Source organism: Dipodomys spectabilis, unplaced genomic scaffold (genome assembly GCF_019054845.1).
Source record: "Dipodomys spectabilis isolate Male_0828 unplaced genomic scaffold, ASM1905484v1 ptg000279l, whole genome shotgun sequence".
NCBI lineage: Eukaryota > Metazoa > Chordata > Mammalia > Rodentia > Heteromyidae > Dipodomys > Dipodomys spectabilis.
In genome coordinates this window covers 11,034-18,589 of record NW_024870956.1, presented here as the reverse complement: position 1 = coordinate 18,589, position 7,556 = coordinate 11,034, and the positions used below count along the sequence as shown (strand labels likewise).

The 7,556-nt window shown below is 32.9% G+C and overlaps 1 pseudogene; it reads right to left on the bottom strand.

The window, feature by feature from the left end:
• Positions 1 to 1,144: 1,144 nt before the first annotated feature.
• On the bottom strand, positions 1,145 to 1,241 carry LOC122126496 (annotated as a pseudogene).
• Between the last annotated feature and the right edge of the window lie 6,315 nt (positions 1,242 to 7,556).

The window sequence follows — 7,556 nt, the reverse complement described above, 5'->3', positions numbered from 1 at the left end:
GCCCAAACTAAAGGCCTCTTGACCCCCTTATATCTTGCCACTGAGAATTGAGATAGCAAAGATACGCCTGCTCTCCTTCGGTTGAACCATTATATAAAACCAGGCCTGCAGAACACCTTAGAAGAAACTGCATTTGAAATTGCCCAAAGGATAAGTACGTATTGCTACCTATATCAAGTTGTGGAAGGCTGTACAAATTCTTCTCCTAAATCCTAATGGTCGGGTTAAGTTTCTCAAAGTTAAAAATGCAAGTCCATCCTTTGTGACCATACAAAATATTTCCACAATCCAAATAAGAGCAATATCTTTTTTTTTTTTTTGGGCGGTCATGCGGCTTGAACTCTAGGCCTGGGTGCTATCCCAGTGCTCTTCAGCTCAACGTGAGTGCTCTACCGATTGAGCCACAGCTTCACTTCCAGTTTTCTAGTGGTTTATTAGAGATGAGAGTCTCACAGACTTTCATTCCCAGGCTGGCTTTGAACCGTGAGCCTTAGATCTCAGCCTCTTGAGTATCTAGGATTATAGTAGTGAGCCACCAGCGCCAGCAACACCAGTACTTTACTGTAAAAATTCATGTATTCCATGGAATTCTTGCAAGTGAATTGCCTGCATTGGGTGTCAAAATGTATTGAAGAGTTTTTATATACATGTATAATGATTTCTGCAGAGTATGTGATTTTTTAGTCAGAAATAATTTTAACTTATCTGTTGAAATGAGTAGTACAGAAACTAAAGTAATACTGGTGCTTGTCTGAAAAAGAATATTTTAAAATATTCTATAGTCTATGTTTGTATAATGTTAATAATTTATTTTATTCTCGCATAGACATACTTTGAATTCTATATTATTTTATAATATATAGGTTCATTAATGTGTCCTTTCAGATTGTATTCCATATAGAAACAGTTTAAGATTCCTTTTTTCCTAGGTCCTAATATTATTTTTCTTTGGGATAAAATGACAATGTTGTCTAATTTCAAAAGTTTTGTAAAGTTTATGCTATTTAAACACCTTTCTGAGGTGAAGATTTAATACACTGATGTCAAAATAAATTTAATCATATGAATTACGTGTGCTGTTACACTTGTTATTTTGTAATCAACTTTTTAATAACGGGTTTTCATTTCTTGCATCTGAAGAATGAATAATATGGAATACTTCACAAATTTTCATATCATCGTTGTGCAAGTGCTATATTAATCTGTATATTGTAATTTGGGTATACATGCTGCTGAAGCATGTAGTATCATCTAAATTTAAGTAGCTAATGATGCAATCTTTATACAGGCTTATATCCATGGGTGCCTACTTGTAACAAGGAAACCTTATTGTTCCTAACATTGCTATTGATCTTATTTCCTTAAAATTCTGTGAATAATGGAAAAAAAATATAATGTTCAGCCGATTGCTCACATTTGCAATTTTTTGTCAATGCCAATTTTAAGTATTTTTCAATTGTAATTTGATCATACATTCAATAATTTATAGGTAGGTCCAAAGGTGATGGCTCTTTCAAGTATTATTTATTCAACTGAATTAGCTTTGTGGAGCTATTGGATTCAAAGTAATCCTTGCTTAAGAGCTATTTCTAACATTCTGCAGCTGACATTTTCCCAAATGAGGTCTTACTGGCACAAATGTCTACATGACCCTTGACTCTTCTTCCATGTAGGAACAGACCAATCAGAATATCTTACCCTGATAGCATAGATTGTCTTACTTGAACAAAATTAATCTTAGTTACAAGGGATCATAGAGAGATGAACAGTCCAGACAGAACTGTTCAGACAAGAAGGTATTTTATCAAAATATAATTATTATATCTAACATTGCAAAAGTAGCTAAAGCCAAGAAGGTGAAAAAATTGTTCATATGTATGATTACTTAATGTCCTGGCCTGTCTACCATCCAACCAGGCAGGAACTTACACTACTGCCTTTCTATCACCAAATATTTTCATAGTTGCAGGAGAAGTCCATATGTTTCTCCTTGTTATTAGGCCTTAAATTGGTAATGTTTTAATCACAGTATTTTCTCTTGCTCCAGGCTATAAATCTACAAATGGTAAAGCTTTAGGTCCAACTCTATCAAACACTGAGGTAGAGATAATGGAATAATATTTTAAAACACAGTTGCCTTTGATACAGTAACCACAACAGAACAATGCAAAACATGTGTCTTTTTCTTATATTATATATAGTTATATATTTTATATTTATATTTGCTGATTTTATATTTCACACTGTGAAACTTACTAGAATTTGTTGATAATTTCACAAATAAATTGATATTTATTTATTCCAATAAATAGAATTGGAATATAAATAATTAGGTTTAAAATATATAATAGAATATAAGAAGTATCAACGCAATATCTTTGGTATAAACTTGTGATACATTCTCAATGTTCTTGGTCTTCTGAATTCACATGGTAAAAAAACAATGTTGTTTTCCTCTAATCTGTAAGGGATTTTCTCTGCTGCTCTGTTTATTGTTTTAAATCGCTGGTCCCAAACTGTTTTTCTCCATATTTCTGAAGCATTCCTACTGATTATGCCCAAATTTTGCTGATAAGATGTCTAAAAAATATTATTCTTCTTCAGGACCCGTAGGTCCTAGGATCCCAGGTCCCAGTTACCTGCATCATCAGATAACAGGGGCAAGACTTCTCACCAGGACCCATGCAACATGCCAACACAAAGTAATTAAAGACCCATCTCAATTTCTTATTTCCTATATTTCAGGGCCCCAATTCCTTGAGATGCAGGAATTAGCAGTAAGCAATTATGAAATGCAAGGCAACTTAAAATGAAAGATGAGATCACAAATTTGAGAGTAAGTACTATAATTCAAACATTTAACTTACATATGACCAGCCCATATGAGTGAACAAGTTCACAAAGTGTCATAAGATTATTTTTAATACCCATCCCCTATGATTAATGAAAGATTTTAGTCCAGCATAAGTGGGCCAAAAAATAGTTCCTGGAAGGATAGATCCATAATTGGTCTACCAAGGCCCAGAAATCTTTACTTAGAGTTCAAATATAATTCAGAAAAACATTGAGAAGATCCTTAGTACTTCAAAATACTGGGACTTCAGCACAACATGGTTTTGTGGTATAAAAATGTCACTCTCAAACCAATGATAATCTACATATAATCTATAATCTCCTGAAAGTTATTCTTTTTCAAATTAACTTTTTAAAATCACGTTCGCCAAAATAACATTTGACAAGTAGTTGATACTTAGTGACATTGCAAGTTTTTCAAGTGTAGGGAGCAAGTTACAATAAAGTTGATTTATTTACCTGGCACTAATGCCAAACACGTTCAACCATTCATTAAATTGTAGAAATAGTACCACCGACAATTTGTGTTTTTCAGTAGAGACTTTCCAGAAATGTATTAGATAGATCAGCCTCCCAAATTTCAAACCAAAACGTTAGCTAATAAAGTAAATGTCCTCATTTAATAAGGTACATTTTAAAAAGTCACAAATAGTTTTCTTATCATGTAATATGTTTTCCCTATCTGTCTAACATAGTAAGAAATATGATTTTAAGTCTTGATTATGGGTACTCATCAGAGATATGACAAACATAAAATCTGTCTTCTATCTCTATCATATTCCTCTATAGGAATAAATATTAGTTTTCTTCATTTCCAAAACTAATAGGGAGTTGAAAATATTATCCCATGTGAAATAAAACAATCACACCTTTGTACAAAGCCATTTATAAAAATTGGTAGTTAGGAATATATTCTATGCCATTTTTTAACTTTCTTTTTGACTAAAGATTAATCTTCCAAATGGATGAGAATAAAATCATGTTTAGGTGCTTCATGTCTCCAGTCTTGCAAATTATTAATGCAGATGAATGAATTATGGAAATATAAGCTGATATCAGTTTAAGCATATACAGGATGGAAACTCCATGAAATGTATACAAACCTTTCGAAGTATTAATAGACAGTTTAACAGGATGACTATCAGGAAGTTGAAAGCAGAAAGGAATAATAGTAATGACATAGAATGAATGAAAAATGAACAAGGGTCAAGTACAACTAGAATACTCAATGTACACATATGATAAATTAAGTGGTAAATCTGAAATAAATCTTGGAGAAGGGGTTGGTTGAGAATGATAGAAGTGACTCTGATTCAGGCCATTGGACAATTATATGGACGTATTTATTTGTAACACACTTTCATGACCTTTTGAAATTCAGTGAAAAAACACAACAACAAAAAAAACACACAAAAATCACAACCAACCAGCAATCTGTAGAGAGTATGAAAATGACCTCTCAAAATTTTAATCAGTTAATGAAGGGTAGTCCTGGGAAAAGCAAAGAAAACTATTCAAAGAGGGAAGTTTGGGATAGGGGAGAATTTTGAACAGATTTGAATAGATTGTCTAAGGTTATATATAAATCACCTACATCTGCTGAAAATAGTATGTTTCTTCTACGAGTTCTGTGTCTGAACTGGATAATCCAATGGTGAGACACACTTGATAGCTTGTGAAGATAGAATGGAAGAAACAAGAACAAGAACCTATTACTCCACTAGAGAGAAAATAATCCTCTATGTTTTCCCTAATCTCTCTTCACTACTCTTTCTTCATACTTATAAGTCAAATGATTTTGAATTATATTTTTCCTTCTTTCTTTGGGCAAAGTAATTGGTCAAAGTAATTCATTAAATATTATTTGCCATTTTCTTCTTTCATGCTGTTTAATTGGCCAAGTGAGTCTACCCTCTTGCATTTGGTTGCCATGCAACAACATCTATGTTAATGAAAAGAAATCTAATGTAAAACTTTGTCTCCAGAAAACAGTCCAAGAAGCTGCGATCACAAATATTTGGCTGTATTTTTTGTTTTTTCTTTTACCTTGAAAGTCTTCTTGTGTCTAAAGTGCCCACAAAAATAAGTACTCCATCACTTTTTGGTTCAATCAATTCTAACCTCAAAGATATATTTTGCTAAGAAAATGGTTAGAGGAAATCGAAAAATACTGCACTTTTATTTTCTCTTAAGACTCTCCTTAGATACCATATCAGAATTAATGAAGTTATTCTATGCAAAATTATTTCAATAGATTATTTTTCTCTTGGTCTTGCATTTGTTCACCAAGATGTATGGAGGAGAGTAGAGTTAAATCACCTCTGCCTAGGAAGACAGTGTCTGTTACAAAAAGACAACGCTACTATGTCCTGCTTCTATGTTCTCCTCTTAGCTCTTGCCTGATTTCCAATTAATCACAGCATCTTGGCTTCAAGTCTAGTGAAGCTGAAGGACTGTACGTGCTCCACCACTGCTACATCTTCATGATTTGTACTTAAAAACTCTTTAAGTTGCCTCATTTGGATGTGGAATTTATTTTCATGTCTTCATTCAATCTGTTCTGCATTGTAGTGAGTCAAATAGGCTCTGTAAAATCACTGTAGGTAGTAAAAATATTAACACAATTTATATAAAAAAGTTTTGGCCTCCCTTCACTGCTGAAGCCCAATACCCTTAGCTAGGGCTTCTAAGGAAAATGTTTTCTTGCCTTTTCCATTTGCTCAATTCTTTTATGAACCCAAAACATTTTGGCTTATGTAATAAGAGAAGTCTTCACTATCTCATTTTAATAAGGATATTATTTTTGTGAGCCACTTAGAACTGTGAAATCATTGGTTTGAATTATCCAATCAGATTTATTTCTGTGTTTTATTGCTTCACATACAAAGACCTTGTGGAAAGTGTTACAAACAGAAATGTTTAAACCCAACACCTTCTTTCATTTTGGAGGGCACTTTCTCCCTAAATATTTTGACTCAAATTATCTTTTTCAGAGAATTAATGTTTGTTAATTAAAGGTAAATTCACAAATTTTGATGCCTTATTTTTTAAGAACTTTTAATTTAAATTCCAATACAACTTTGTTTCAAACAGTGAGAATATGGTTCCTGGGTAAGGACAATTCTCAAGAGAACCTATAGGATTTACAGCAAGGTTTCTGAGGTCTATTTGTTTAGTGTGAAAAAGAGCCATCTTCATCCACATTGCTCCCTCTCTACTAAGTCTCCGTGGATTTCTTTGCTTGAAAGCCTATTCTCCCAGGCAATTTTAAATTTTCTTAATAGGCTAAGTTGTTAAAAATTTTGAACAATTCAAATTTACCTGTCATAACTTTAAAATTCTTGAAATTCCTTTATCAGAACCGCGAATTCACCAATCCTAATTACACCTTTACCATCAAAAAGTTAACATGCTGTTTTCATGATATGGTGTCCATGCAGCTATTATTTTCCAGTGTCTTTGTATTACGTATATATAACCATAAAAGCTGATGCTAAGCAAAATGAATTCCAAGATATGGAACCAGATTTTTTCATTTGTGGTTGTTGTTTTTGAATTATGTGATTTCTGTTTTCTTTGACTTTGTATTGTGAATACATTTACTTTAAATAGGTAAGGGAAGAGGAAACGCAAAATGGTGAGTTAAAGAATAAAGGGAAAACCAATGCAACAGCAACACTCACAAGACAATATGTTGGAAATGTACATTACAACTTGTGAGGAGTGAAGGAAAACTGTGAGAAAAATGAGGGAAAAGTAACAAATTTGAAATGTTCTGTATTCACCACCTTACAATTGCTGTAACCTCACTGTACATCAATTTGATAATAAAATTGAAAAAGTAAGCTGCATAAAATGTAATTTCACTGTATTGGCACAGTAAATATTATTCTTTATGTAGTAATATTTTAAAAATCAATACTATGACATCTAATTTGAATTAATTACTTCTTCTTTATCAGAGGGTCATCAATGTGAATGTTATCCAACTAGACAATATTTTCATATATACTTGCCAAATTTTTCAAAAAATAATTAATTTAGTACTTTCTCATTCTAAAACAGAAAACAGTTTAATGCTATGAAAACCCATAACTTTTAAAATTAAATAAGTTGTTAAGAGGACAGAATATGTGTGTTCTTCAAAATTCCTATGACTATTAACTACTCATTTTTAAATTCTCAACATTCCATACCTGAGAGATTCAAAACAGTACCTTTTTACATGTTATGAAAATCTGCAATAGATGCAGTTTCCAATGGGGTGTTACAGATTGAGAAGTCAACAGAAAAATAGCCACATTCTGGTAGAGGATAAAACTATGAAGCATCTGTAATAATTAATTCCTCAAGAGTAAGCAATTTTTTTTTATCAGAGCAAGCTGTTATTTCTATGACCATCAATCCCAAGATTTATGCCATAAAGTCAAAAGTCATCCTAGCCCAATAGTTTCCAACTTTTTTTTTTTTGGTCTGTCATGGGGCTTGAACTCTGGGCCTGGGCTCTGTCCTTCACCTCTTCAGCTCAAGACAAGCGCTCTACCACTTGAGCTACAGCTCCACTTCCGGTTTTCTGGTGGTTTATTGGAGATAGGAGTCTCACAGTCTTTCCTGTCAGGGCTGGCTTTTAATTGCAATCCTCAGATCTCAGCCTCCTGAGTAGCTAGGATTACAGGCGTGAGCCACTAGGGCACCTTAAAATT